At 39.8% G+C, this 13,020-nt stretch overlaps 1 protein-coding gene across 3 annotated transcripts in view; it reads right to left on the reverse strand.

Moving 5' to 3' along the window:
- The window catches only part of ULK4 (unc-51 like kinase 4), a 624,778-nt gene that overhangs the window by 74,652 nt on the left and 537,106 nt on the right, over window positions 1-13,020 (reverse strand). The window lies entirely within an intron of this gene.

Raw genomic sequence — 13,020 nt, forward strand, 5'->3', positions numbered from 1 at the left:
CTGAAGGAGAAAATTTAATAAAATATTTTAGTAGGTGTTTTGATTTATCTGGCAGCACAATGCCGATCAGCCTACAGACTGGCGTTCTGCAACATGCCAAAATGAATTCCAATTACTGCAGACTCCGAGGGAAGATTTATTTTCGGGTTCTAAAGTTGGAAAAGTGGATGCCAGCTATTCCTCTTTTCTATCTGTTTACAGTAATCTCACTGTGATTGAAGGAAATTAGTTCCAACAGCCCTTCTGTGGGGAGGGGGCCGCTGCGGGCACTGTCACATCGCCCACCTTGCCGGGCTGTATCCGATATTACTGACACAGGGCTGAGGGTGAATTATTTATGAATTCAAAGACAAGCAGCGGCTCTCCACCTCCTTCTCGTGCCCCTCGAGGGACTCCTAATGGGGGGACAGAGAGGGGACCGGAGACCCCACGCGGAGACGCACTGATCCTCCGGCTCTGCCTTTCCTTCACTTCTTGCCAGGCACAAAGCAAACCCTCTAAGTAGTTTGAATAATTGAGGATATGGCCGGTGTAGGACAATTTTTATTTTCATTTGATCAGGGCTTAATATAAATGACTTATAGTTTGGAAAATATTCTAAAGTTCTGATTCAGTGAGCTGGTTATGCTTTGAACTGCCTCATTAGTTTTTCTTTCTTTCTTTTTTTAACTGCTTGTTTGAAGGTTAAAAAAAACACATTTGGGCTCAGTTTAGTCTACAATGTAGTGTGGATGGTTCCTGTTTTTAGTTCTCAGTTCACCTGGACTTAATCCCTTTTGCTATAATAATAATAATAATTAATAAAGACAATAATACACAGTGAGAGGTAAAATAAAGAACCAAAAACAATTACGTAACAACTATCACCTAAAAACATTTGCTGAGAGACCATTGTGTTCTTGGTCTAAAAGAGCTCTCTGAGAAAAAGCAAAAATCCGATGACGGACTTCCCACACAAAGATATTCAGCAGGCACCAAACTGGGAAGGTGTGTGATGTCATAAGTGGGGAGAAAAACAACTTGGGCACTACTGATTGACAGGTTTATTCAGCCACGAAAAAATGGTGCTTATTAGCATGAGTGTGCAAAGAGATTGTGGCAGCCTCTGGGGCGAAGAGGTCTTCAAGCAATGTCATCCCGGCCAATTCTGTGAGATTACAAGGGAAGTTCAATTTCCTTTCACTTTACCACAAATTGATTTTATGTAGGAAGAAAGATAGATATATAATATTGCTACTTTCCAAAATGGAGTCAGACCTCCCAGACGAACAAGCTTTTCCCCATAAAATGTGCCAGTGGAGGTGGGCCCCTGACTCCGTCAAGGTACAGACTTTATCAATGAAGTGACCTGCCCAGGAGCTAAACATCCCAGACCACCTTTGTAGGCTCTTCAAAGGAGGCAGGGGTAAGTCACTTAGTCCTACTCTCTTGTTTGATAGATGGGGAGATGGGTAAGGGAAATGAGGGGAATACAAATGAGAGGAAACAGAAGGTCCGTGGCTAGCTAGGAAATAGGAGAGTTTGGATCGGAAGCCATTGGGTATCAGATTCCAAATTCAGCCCTTACATTCTTCATTCTGGCGTAAAAATCTATCCAATCCAGCCTGTTCCTTAAACAGAAAATATAACTCCCCAAAGAATGTATTCATTAAAAGTTGGTCTACGGGAGGAGTTCCCCTCATGGTAAATGGAAAGATTTGTAATTTCCAAACCCCAACATAATGGGACAGCCTCTGCTGCGAGCAATCCCTTTCTTGTGAGAGAGCTATCTCTTCTAGTATCTCCCTTTAAGGGGGTGCTTAGCTTGAGAGATCTGGCCGATAACAGGAGACTGCAAGTCTGGGCTGTGCCTTCCCAGTTAGACATTTTCCCCACTGGGCAAGTCACTTGTTTTAAGTCTTCCTGGAGAAGAGCCATTTTCAGTGTTGGGCATCTAGCCCACACCTGTTCATAGATAGCTCATCCTTTGACTAAGCTACCTAGGCCCAATCTGCTCTTGAACTCCTTTTAGGTTTTAGTTCTCCAACAAAACTATTTTTTAAAGTCTTGGCTTTTTGTTTATAAACCATCTTAAAATTTTCCATGGAATTTAATTGAGCTCTGTCCTTGACTCGTGGTTTTTTCTTTTTTCTTTTTTTCCCTTTAATACTGTAAACTTGCACACCAGGAGGGTTTTTCCCCAAGCTCTCATAGTTCCATTAACTACCCCATGGGTTCCTTTCAAAGAAGAGGAGAGGTGTTAATTAGGGTGGTAATGGCCACAGAAACACCTTTTCTCATCTCTGGAAAAATCAGAGAATGCTGGAAACTCTGCATTAGTGTGAAAAGAGGTTGGCAGCATAAAAAATTCAACAAACAAACTCTCTTAAAGAAAAGCTTTCCTTCTTTACAAACTTCACTTGTCAATGGTCTTGGCTACAACAAGCAAGACCAGATTCAAATGGCCTTGGTTCCCAGTTTCTGATTTTTTTCTTGGTTCTGAGACTCAGAACACTTTCTGTTTCTTCTCTCTTTTCTTAAGTAAGATTTTTGCCCTCAATTTGAGGGAGAGAGTGGGTAGCTGTGTTTCTTAAAGTGAAATCCCTGATGAAATTGGAGACAGCCAATTGAGTCTTAATATCTTTAATTAATTATTTATTAACTAATCAAAACTAAAAACAATTCAGAACCAAAAAATGTCTGAAAATGGTACTATTTGGAAAATAATAATTGAAAAAAGTAACCCAGCCAGCATGTCTGCTATGTAGAACATAAGCTCCCTAGAAGCACTGATGAAGTATGCTATCCATGTCATGACAAAAAGGTGATGGACTTCACGATACAAAATGAGACATATATTTTTGGATTTGGCCAACTCAGGAGTTTTTGTTTTTAACTTGACTATACATCTGTTCTATAAGGAATTTGTTTTTAATCTTTTTTTTTTTTTGGCTCAATGGGGGGAGGGAAGTGGGAAGAAGAAAAAATAGATTTTTAGTAATTGAAAGAAAATTTGAAATTTTAAAGAGTGTAAGCTGCTTGAAAGCAGAGATTTTTTGGATCCTGTAGCTCTGAGTATAGTACTTTGAATATAGCAGAGGTTTCATATGATTTTTGAATTTGAATTGGTTGAATATCTCTCTATTGAAAATGGAGAACACTAAATACATAGTTAGAAGGAAAAGAATTACTTCCTCCTCTCCCCCTGCCCAATTTGGGAGAACACTGTTACTATTAACTGTCTGTCAAGTGTCCACAATGTTCTAAGCACTGTTCAAAGGAGCAAAGTGAAATCCTTTCCAGCTAGTAATGACTGTACAACCAAAATACATAGAGGCTGGTATGGAGACTTGCACACATGTAAACCCAGCAGGGCCAGTTAGCCCACGCACTTCCTGATTTTATGTTATCCTTTCCTGATTAACACTGAAGATTTAGATAAGGTGAAAGGATGGGAGAAGCAGAAATGGACTTTTAGTGTAGCGAGCTGTCGTCTCCAGAAGCTGCTCTCTGGGAAGAGATCTGCTGTGTCTATTCAAATCTCTCAGACAGATTCTTCTTCCTGTAGAGAACCGTTGTCTCCAGGCAGTTGCCGTTAACTCTTGTCCAGAGAAGTGACTTCCCTTCCTGCAGAGAGCCCCGTCACGCCTGATGTAATGCAGAGACTTCTATCTCTGGAGTGGTGTCCTCTTTTATCCTCCCAGAGAATGGGCGTGGGATAATGCAAGGGCTTCTGGGAAGAACCACTTCAACCAATGAGCTTGCTCCTCCCAGAATCTGAGCCAGAGAACTATCAAGTCAACCTGAGTTCTCACCTTGTCATTGTCCAGACAACCTGAGCTCTCACCTAGTAATCCTAACATTTTAGCCCGGCACTGACTAACTTATTCCAATGAACTCTATATCTGAAGTTGACTTATCCAGGTCATCTATTTGTTATGTGACATTTCAATGTCTCCATTTTTTCAGTAGTCACTTGAACAACTTTTAAAGTTGTGTCTTTATTACTAATGAAGTTTACTGTTGCTTTGGCAATTCTTTAATAACAAGACTGATTCTCTTAGTGAATAAAGAAATAGACTGTTGTATGGAGATGCTGAAAAGATCATGTGCTCCCCCACCAAACACAAGTATCCTACAAATTAGAGAAAAGAACATGAATTGAACCCATTGTGTAGATTAGGGAATTAATCCGGAATTGAACATTTTTTCAGCCATGCTAAAATTCTCAGTCTTCTGAGATCCAGGCAGTATATCTTCCTAATAGGTGATACTGTCCTCCACATGAAAGAGAAAATTCTTCCTGTAAATTTATCAGTTTTTTTTTTCATCATTTGGTCATCACTTATTACTTCTTAACTAGACCACTACAACAACTTCTCAATCGGACTCTTGGACTTTGGACTTCCTTCCTTCCAGACCACCTTTCAAACTGCAGCCAAGGTAATTGTCTTAATGTCCAGGCCACTTCCCCTTTCAGTGACTATTACCTTTGCACAACTTGTCTCCCATGGTTGGGATTTACCCTTTCCTCATCTCCTCCTCAAAGAATCTCTCTTCTGCCAAGATGTAGCCCAAACAGCACCTTCTACATCAAGACTTTTCCCATCCAAATCACTAGCTTCCCTTCCCCTAGTCCAATCTGAATTTATTTTTTTCTCTTTACATTTATACTGAATGTGTTTATGTTCAGGGTGTTCCAAAAGTATGAGCAAGGTTTAGTCACTGAAGCTTAAAGATCTTGTCTTTCCTAATAGAAGCTTTTTGCAGAGAGGAATCATTTCTTTCCATTTTCTTTTCTCTGCCTAGCACAGAGTGAGAGCTTAACAAACGTTTGCTGATCACTAAGAGCAAGAATAGAACTCTTTCTCATGAGTATTGTCGCCTTTCACAATCTGGCTCCAACCCACTTTTCCAGCTTTCTTTCACATTATTTGAGCTGTTGTGCTGTTTTAGACTCAGTGGACTAGCTGCTCCCTATCCTATCCTGCTTCCAAAACTCTGTTGAAATCCTTATTTTCTGCCAAGACTCAGATGAAACTCAAATAACATTCTACCATGAAGAACTTTGTGACTCCCCAATCTAGAAGAGATGCCTCCCTTGCTGCGGAGTCTCTGACCTCTTTGTGAGACCTGTTCTGTGTCCTGAGAATCACTGAGTCACAGAATCCTAAGATCCTAGAATCTCATGGGACGGCAGATCACAAGGACCTCAGAGTTTAATGAAAAACAAGACTGAGAATCTCTTCTACTCCGTCAGATCCTCAAGGATTTAGAACTGAAAGACCATAAAGATGAATGGTTTGCCCAATATTTTGTCTATGACTGAATCTCTCTTATGCTATTTTCATATGATTGTCATATTTCATAATTTCATATTCATATATTTTCAATAATATTCTTTTTACAATTTATCATCTCTTGAAACAATTTCTATTTATTGTTACCTCACTAGGATCAAGCAGGACAAGACTTCCATTCTTCATCAATTTCCCCAGAAATCTGAAACCGCAGACAGTCCTTGGGCCGAGGGCTTACTCCCCCGGCCCCTTCGGATGCAGTGCTTCTCTGCTTTGCCTTAGGAGCTCACAACCACACTCTGGCTTGAGAAAGAGGGAAAGGGGGGTCTGGTGTCTGAGCCAGGAAGCCTTGGTTCCAGCCTCCGACAAGTAACCATCATGTGACCTTGGGCCACTATTGATCCTCTCAGTGTTCCAAGCTTCTCTTTATGATTATTCGCTATAGAGAAAGCACCAGCCTACATTGGCAGAGGGAGTTTCCAGACTGCTGAAACCCCAGGTCTAGACAGGTACAGAATCACAGATTCAGAGTCTGGAGTAGCCCCGGAGGTCAATCCCCTAATTTTCTAGATAAGGAAACTGAGGCACTGAGGTTCTACTGCTCGTAAGTACTAGGAGGGGATTTGAAATTTGGTCTTGCCGGCTCCATTCTACCACCCGCCTCTCTCTCCATCCACAGAGAAAAATGAAAATGTACCTGTACCAGCAGGGAAGAGCAGCCAGAGGTGGGAAACATCTCTACCTCTCGCCTCGGCTGTTTTCCCAGTTCGGGTCCTCAAGTGGGCACTGCCCAGCTTAGCTGCTTAATCACTGGTTATAAGCTGCCCAGCCTGTGTGTGTCAAAGCCCGCCAGGGCAGATCCCTTGTAGCTGGCTGCCCGATCCCGAAGGGCGCTTCCAAGGCCCCACCTGGGCCTCTGGTTGGGACACCGACCCTGGCACCTGCAGCCACGGGAGGAGCGGCTGCACTTTACAGTTCTAAGCTGCAAAGACATCAGGCACAAAAGAGTAAAAACAAATGATTCTCTCTCCAAAGGAGCCCATTATTCAGCCAAGTGAAAATCTCTGCATAGACAGAAGGAGAAAGCCAGGAATCAGTGAATCTTGCCACAGTTCCATTAATGCTCGTGATTTTTTCAAACCATAACCGACAATTTTCTGACAGTTTAAATGATATGTTTTTCATTAAGGTACAGCTTGGCAATGTGCTCTCAGCCCCTGGTGAATAGGGGATGGGTTTAAATTTAGCTACTGTGCTAATAGACTATTCTGGAAAATTCCTACATTCGGGCCTTTGCTGAAGAACAAACAAACACCAGCTTGGTAAGTGAGGGAAGCGTTCCATTTGGGACTCCTAGAGACTGTGGCTAAGTTTTTAGCTTCATCTCATCTTAAGGTAGAAATCTCGAGGAGGAGCATGGGGAATTTCATAAGTAAAGATGATCCCCAGGAGGGCTGAGATGGGGGAGGGAATAGAAATAACTTTTTCTAAATTGAAATACAAAAGCTTCAATGGTCTCTTAGAGGGGAAAAAAGTCAGAGTTTGACTCTGAAATGAAATACAAAAGAAAAGAACAGATTTCAAATTATTATGCAAACCAGATACTTTCAATGCAAATCCAAATGTAGGTATTACATTTATAAACTGAATTTTTTTAAAAATTATGTTGATGTCTTGATGGAAAATGGCTTCTAGTGAACGTCATAGTAAATTTACATGTAAAAAGCAGAAATGCTGGCACAGGGGAAAGGACTTATTGGTAAGGAAGGGGATTGGAACTTTAAAAATATTTTCTGATAGAAAACAAAGGCTTGGTCTCTGACTCAGGTGGTTCCGGCTGCATGGTAATAACCTGAGATCTATAACCTGAAGTGGCCACATTCCGAATCCCTTAGCGGTATGGAGTAAATAAAACCCAAAGCATTCTAAGCATGACAAACAGAGCTATACTTTACAAATTAATAGAGACAACTCCTCAAATTAGGTTCTTGAACACAGCTTTGCAACTAATTCCTGCAAGAATTTCATTATTAACTGAACTAAGCTTTTGACTCCCTGACTGAAATGCCTGGCTGCTATAATTCCCAATTCTCTTCCTCAAATGTATTAGTAGGCTTTTGTTATAAACCTTATTAGCTAAGTTGGGGTGGGGGAAGGAGAAAGGTTGGAGCTACATTCTTGCACAGACAAGGTCACAAACAATCACTGTTTATATTCTAGTCTGGACCTGCTAAAGGCCTGAGCCTAAAAAGCCCAAGGTCTCCCACTGTATCCAGGGCCATCTCCAGTGGTCCTGATCTATCTCTAGTCACTGGATCCAGACGGTCCTGGAGGGGAAAGGGAGGCAGGTGACCTCGCACAGCCTCCCTCACTGAAATCCCATTCACTTGTGTGTCATGCATCCCCTCCCTGATATCATGGTCCTTTTCTAGAGTCAAGGGGATAGGAAAAGTTCAAGAAAGATTTATTATTCACAGATGACTTGGTGAATGTTGAAGAAAATCACTGTGAAAGAAAAGGCTTGATGTAGGTTAAAATGTCAGTAATCATCTGCAGAGTAGTTTTTATAAACATTTTCTTAGTTGTTCTTAAATAAGACTTTATGAAATACAAACTGAGGTCTCCCACCCCATTTTTCCTCTTTGCTGAAACTATCCTTGCTTCCAGAGATGACTAGAAATCAATTCTGGTTGAGGGAGTTTTATAATTTAGAAGCCACTAAAAACAACAGATTTGGAATGACTATAGTGCAATATTTTAGAAATTTGAGCTTTAAAAAAATCCAAATGATCATCTGTTCTTAATTTTTATACTCATCTCTATTCTACTGTTTTCCTGGAGTAGAAACCCCTGACCTGGCCAGAAGCTCAGATTTGGTGGCTTTTTTTTTTTTTTCAGTATGTTCACAGAAAAGGAGTTTAGGAATGGGCATTTAGCTGCTTTGGGGAAATCTGTCCTAACCTTTCTTTCTCCTTTCCATACTTTCTTCTAACATCTTCCCCAGTTCCTTTGTCCTCTTCTCACCAATAAAATCATCTTTCCTTCACCCAGAAGCTGATTAATAATTCTACAACAAATACTTGGAAGAGGAGATGGGGTAGTTTGCATAGGAGTAAATTAAATTAAATTAACCCTAATTTCTGATATATTTGCTAGTGTATATTGTCATTTTTTTTCTCAATACAACCCTAAAAGTGTTTTCTTCAACAGGTCTAAAACCGGCCTTACTTAGTGTTTCTAACTCACTATTGCTCACTATCTTTCTTCCCATTGCATCTTGTCCACATTCTCTTTTCCTTGGCTACCTATTACCTGGAGAAGGTCTCTCACTCCCAGGCAGCCTTGGAATTCTGTGCAATTCCCTGCATCTCAGCACTTGTGCCCTTTTCATTTAAGGGAGGCTGGTATCATTTCCCTGATTATCCTGGTAATTTACACCTTTTCATATTGGAACATGCTAGTAGACACTTTCAAGTATCGCAATTAAGAAATAAGGAGCTGTTTAGTCATTCTATAACAATCACACACCTTTAGGGTGCTACGAGGCAAGGGGCCAGGAGGTCTGAGCCAGCTTGGGTGTGCAGGGATGACATAATCATGATGATGATGATGGACCTTATTTATAGGGCGCCATCCTGCCCTGGCATCCCGAGATGGGCTTGGGAGGAAAGGAGAGCTCAAAATTAAGGAGAATTCGCTGCTAATCACAGCCAGAACAAACCTGAATAAAAACATTTTCAAAAAGGAGAAAATGTGTGGAGGAAACCCCAAGAACATTTCATTCTCTGATCACGAGACTAGCAAGGAGAGTCTAATGGGGCCAAATAGTCTGCTGTAAGCATTGGTTCCCCTTTTCCAAGTCCTTAGAGAAAAGCATCTATATGATGTCAACAGTCATAAGGCTCAGAATTTAGTTAAGTCTCTATCCCTTTAAGAGTCTCAAATTTAATAACCCTTAAGCACATTTAAATAAGATTTTCAGACTCCAAGAGCAGTGTTCTATCCATTTTACTAAACCGATTCCCACATTAGTGCTTACATGCCCAGAATTTGCTTCAAATAAACAAACATTCATCAAGCACCAAATAAATATAATATTCTATACTAGATGCCAAAATTAAGTGCTCCCTGCCTTCAACAAGCTTATGTTCTACCAATGAAAACTCAAAGAGAGAACATAGGGAGGAGGGAGTCTGGAGGAGGGGACAGAAAACAGACTACTCGGGATGGAATAGTTTAGGAGAATAAGTACTCATCCTCTCCAGACTGGTTATTAAAACCTTCAAGGCTCATCTCAAATGCTTTATTTATCCTTCATGAAGACTTTTTTGCCCTTCTCAGTCAAATTATAGGGCTCAGAGTTGGAAGATTTATTAAAGATCCTCTCTTCCTATGCCCTCATAAAAAAACAAAAAAACAACCTAAATCTTTCTTTTTTCAATTAATGTACATTTATTTTCTCCTTCCTCTCATATCTCTCTTCAAAGCTCATGTCCTACTCATTTTAAAAATGAGGGACTAAATGAAGGAACTAGAAACTGAGTGGGTGCCCATCACTTGAGGAATGGCTGAATAAATTATGATATACGAATATAATGGAATATTATTGTCCTATAAGAAATGATGAGCGGGCTAATTTCATACATCTGATGCTGAGTGAAGTGAGCAGAACCAAGAGAACACTGTACATTGTAACAACAAGAATGTATCTTGAACAGCTATGATGGGCTTGGCTCTTCTCAACAATGAAGTAATTCAAGGCAATTCCAATAGAATTGGAATGGAAAATGCCAGCTTCATCCAGAGAGAGAACTATGGAGACTGAATGTGGATCAAAGCATATAATTTTTTCAACTTTTTGTTTGGGTTTTTTTCCTTATGTTTTTTTTTTTTTATACAACATGACAAATATGGAAATAGGTTTAAAAGAATTGCATATACTTAAGTTATATCAGATTTCTTGCTGTCTTGGAGGGGGGAGCAAAAGAGGGGGAGAAAAATTTAGAACATAAAAGTCTTTTTTATTAAAGCTTTTTATTTTCAAAACATATGCATGGATAATTTTTCAACATTGACCTTTGCAGAACCTTGTGTTCCAAATTTCTTCCTTTCACTCTCTCTCCTAAATGGCAAATAATCCAATATATGTTAAACATGTTAAGAATATATGTTATATACTTTAACATATTTAACATGTATTGGTGTACCTGTCATCTGAGGGAGGGGAGTGGGGAGAAAGAGGGGAAAAATTGAAACAAAAGGTTTTTCAAGTGTCAGTGCTGAAAAAGTACCCATGCATATATCTTGTAAAGAAAGAGCTATAATAAAAAAATTTTAAAAATATATGTGTTAAATCCAATATATGTATACATATTTATATAATTATCTTGCTGCACAAGAAAAATCAGATTGAAAAGGGAAAAAATGAAAAAGAAAACAAAATGCAAGCAAATAACAAAAAGAATGAAAATGTTATGTTGTGATCCACACTGAGTTCCCACAATCCTCTGGATGCAGATGGTTCTCTTCATCACAAGATCATTGGAACTGGCCTGAATCATCTCATTGTTGAAAAGAAACACGTCCATCAGAATAGATCATTGTATAATCTTGTTGTTGCCATGGAACACAAAGTCTTACAAAAATGAATGTTGAAAACTATCTTTACATATATTTGGAAAAATAAAATACTATTAAAAAAGATGAGGACTTGAAGTCTAGGAGGATAAAATAGCTTATTCCAGATCATAGAAACAGCAAGTAAAGAGCTGAGCCAGAATTGGAGTCCAATTCTAATGTCTTTAGGGTCAATATTCTTTCTTTTCTTTCTTTTTTTTCCCAGTAGATTTTTCTGCTATGCTTTTTCCTTCCTCAGATCTTACATATCTTCTGATACTTTTCTCATTTAACATTTTGCATTTTTGTCATTCTACAGTCATCATATATCAGTGAGAGCAGTAGACATTTTAAGAATGGTGAATAAATGCACCGATGAACATTTTAAAATAGGGGTAGATTCCCTTGTTTTTTCTCATAGTGGTCAAGGATAAAAATCAGACTTCTTCAATTCTTCACTTTTAAAATAGTAAACATCAGTGATGGGAAGGAGGTGTTTGTTTTATTTTCCTAGGGAATGACAGAGTTAAAAAAGATATTTAATTTGAATGTTCCCTGACCCATTGGATGAAGGCTTTCTCTCTGATCTGCCAATTCTCTAGTTATCTAATTATGACATTTCAGTTTTCAATCACAAAGACCCAAAAAGCTTAAAGGAATGCTGGGCCTTTTCAAGGCCCAGCTTAAATCTACTTCAGGGTTAGTAACATTTCCGGCTTATGATGAATTCTGAATTATTCAAATGACAAATATGACTCTTCATAAGAAGAAGCCTTGGTTTAATAATAGAGGAGATATGCAAAAGCTTGATAGATGGTATCCATTAAGGTGTGAAGAAGACTAAGAGAACAAAATACACAAGCCGGTAAAGGCCCTTGCTCCTGAGCTTGTCCCAACATGAAGCCGCTTTAGATGAGTATCCCAATAATTGGCCTTCCCCACCTAAGTTCTGTCTCCAGACAGCTCCTCTGCAGCTAAGTCGTCTCTCTGGCCAGGAGACTTGCCTTGCCTTCTGCCTCTGAGTCCTTGGACTTTCTTGGCACCCAAAGATCAGGCCGGAGAGACTACGGTGGACGTAAAATGGCTCTCAGTCTTATTTCTTCAGCTCTTTGACTACAATCTCTTTAAGAGGCGCAGTGGAGAGAGCCCTGAGTCTAGAGGCAGGATGACCCAAGTTAACTGTACCCTAAGATACTGTCTCCCTCAGTTTCCTTAACTGCAAAATGGGAATTATAATAGCACCTACTCCTAGGGAAATTGTAGGGGTTAGATAAGTCAACATATGTTCAAATGCTTTGGCAACCTTGAAGTACCAAATAAATGTTAGCTATTCTTCCAAATTGTTCTTGGCTGAGTAATAAAAATCTCAGAGAATCTAAGTTCAAATTTTAGCTCTTCTACTCAAGGCCGACACAAGCGAGTGAGTTTATACCTCAGTTTCCCCATCTGTAAAATGGGAGAGTTGGACCAATGATCCCTGTGATCCTCTGACACAGTCCATTCTTTCCATTTAGTTTTTCAGTCAGTTCCTCCCTGTTTAATTGAAAAGAGCAACAATAATGCTGGGCTTGGAACTGGAGGCTTGTTTGAGGGGCCACATTATTGACAACCTGAGTCACGCTGGACAGTTAACTCTCTCTGGGCTCCCAATTCTACATCTGTAAAATGGGAGCATTGAAAAAGAAGACTTCTGGGGCCAGCTAGGTGGCGCAGTGGATGGAGCACCAGCCCTGAATTCAGGAGGACCCAAGTTCAAATTTGATCTCAGACACTTAACACTTCCTAGCTGTGTGACCCTGGGCAAGTCACTTAACCCCAACCTCGGGGGGGGGGGGGGGAAGAAGACTGCCTAAAGTAACTTGCAGTTCTAAACTTATGATCCTTCATTGCTCCTGTTGCCAAAATAATTGGCTCACAATTAAAGTAACAATTTGATTGCTTTCTGATATAAGGATAAAAACTACCTGACCATCTGTGCCTGTTTAGAGTATCTTAGAACCTGGCTTCCCAAGTTAAAATTTAAAAAAAAAAAAAAAAAAAAAAAAAAAAGCTTCTCTTGGCAGTACAATTTCATCATGCCCATCTGTGCCCTGATGTTGTTCTATAGTCAACAGGCACTCCATGG

Source organism: Sminthopsis crassicaudata, chromosome 5 (genome assembly GCF_048593235.1).
Source record: "Sminthopsis crassicaudata isolate SCR6 chromosome 5, ASM4859323v1, whole genome shotgun sequence".
NCBI classification, from domain to species: domain Eukaryota; kingdom Metazoa; phylum Chordata; class Mammalia; order Dasyuromorphia; family Dasyuridae; genus Sminthopsis; species Sminthopsis crassicaudata.